At 59.1% G+C, this 1881-nt stretch overlaps 1 long non-coding RNA gene across 1 annotated transcript in view; it reads left to right on the forward strand.

Moving 5' to 3' along the window:
* The first annotated feature begins 1730 nt into the window (after positions 1-1730).
* Positions 1731-1881, forward strand: part of LOC107185153 — a 19693-nt gene continuing 19542 nt past the window's right edge. The window contains exon 1 of the long non-coding RNA XR_001516076.1: positions 1731-1741. This is a non-coding gene — a long non-coding RNA (uncharacterized LOC107185153). The remainder of the gene's footprint in view (positions 1742-1881) is intronic.

Consider the following 1881-nt stretch of genomic DNA (forward strand, 5'->3'; position numbering starts at 1 on the left):
AGGGCCCCACCTGTCTGTCCTGCCCCCACCCCAACCCCGGGGTCGCCTACACAGTCAGAGACCCACGTCTCTTGGGGGTTTAATATATTTGTATTGGTTTCAGAGAGGAAGGGAGAGGGGGAGAGAGAGAGAGAAACATCAATGATGAGAATCGCTGATGGGCTGCCTCCTGCACGCCCCACACTGGGGATGGAGCCGCAACCCGGGCATGTGCCCTGACGGAATGGGACCATGACCTCCTGGTTCACAGGTGGATGCTCAACCACTGAGCCACCCCGGCCGGGCCAGGGACACAGCCTGGACCCGGACTCCCAGCAGGTGGGAGCAGGCGGCCCCCGGAGTTCCTGAACAGACCACCACCCCTGCTACTGCTGCTAACACCCAACCTGCATTGGGGCTCAGGGCAGCCTGAGAAGCAGGGCTGTCATTTGATTTCATTTTCCCAACAATTTCCCAACAGCTCAGGGAGGGCACTGTTAGTCCCCATCGGACAGAGCGGGACGCTGCCTCCTTGGAGAGGCTGGAGCCTGCGCACATGGGTGTGAACGTGGTGCTGCCTGAGCCCAGAGCCTGCGCGGACCTCCTCCTAGGATGCCAGCCTCACCCGCTTACTGATGAGGAAACTGAGGCACAGCCGGTGGGCAGGCCTCTGTGCGGCCACTACTGTGCCCTGCCCACTGCATCTCGGCGGCAGGCGCTGAGGGCACCCTGAGGTCACTGCAATGGATTGTCTGAGGTCTAGACCAGCCCCTGGGGGATCCTTCCATTTTTATTTTGCTCCCAGTTAAATCCAGCCTGTTGGCAGGAGGTGGTGGTGCTGGGCATGTCACTGCTTCTCTTCCAGACTGGTAGGAAAGTGCTCCTACGGCTTTTTTGGTGAAAAAGAAAAGGCCCTTCTAAATACAGAAACAAATAAAAGATTCTCCAGGATTAGGCACCAGAGGGGGGACAGGTGAGTGTCTGGGTCCTTCTCTCCTGAAGACACCTGCCCAAGTGTATGTTCAGGAGGGATGGCATTTTGCCCATCGTTCCCCATCATTCACCCCAGGACTGGGTCACGGGATTTCTGTGTCTGGTGCACCCCGAGTTTCCACAGCCTTGCAGCTGGAAGGCAAGGATCATTTGAGGACTGTGACAGGAGATAAGCAGAAACTGGAATCCCAGCTCTACAGCCTACTGACTCTCAACAAGACACCTTGCTCTCCCGGCCCCGGTGTCCTCATCTGTACATGGGAAACTTCACCCCTGCCAGGTCTCTGTACGGACCACAGATCACGGAGAGCCGACCAGAGTAGGTGTCCATCACCCCGTCCCCAAGGCTCCAGGCCTGTCCCTGGACTCGGCACCCTGGGCCGTTGTCAGGGGGACCCCCCTGCTCCTGCCCCTCTGCCCAGGCGCCCGCTCACATGTGGGTCTCGTGCCCAGCGGCACCAGCTTCTTTCTCAATCCCAGCTCTGCATGTGTTTGCTTCATGGCAGGCACATTGCTAAGCATTTCACATGTCCTCTCCAGAGCCCTCCTGCGAGGTCCGAGTCCTTAGCTCCATTCTACTGGTAAGGAAACTGCGGCTCAGAGAGCAGCCTGCCCCAGGTTCCACAGCAGGTGATGGCAATGCCAGGGCTCCAGCTGGGGCATCTGGCTCCGGCCTGAGTGCCTTCCTCTAGCTCAGGCTGCCTCATGGAGCCCGTTGCCAGCACATTGCTCCGGCCCGTGTCCACTCCTTTCTGCGGTCAGCACAGAGGTGGGCGACTGTGGCCCTGAGCCATGTCTCTATTACTGATATCCCCAGACGGGGCAGAGCTCTCCCCTTCCTGTCCTTATTAATTGCACAGGAGCCTCCTGAGAAAATCAGTCCTCTCCATCCCCCCCACCCCCCCCACC

This window comes from Myotis davidii, unplaced genomic scaffold (assembly GCF_000327345.1).
Source record: "Myotis davidii unplaced genomic scaffold, ASM32734v1 scaffold109, whole genome shotgun sequence".
Classification (NCBI taxonomy): Eukaryota; Metazoa; Chordata; class Mammalia; order Chiroptera; family Vespertilionidae; genus Myotis; species Myotis davidii.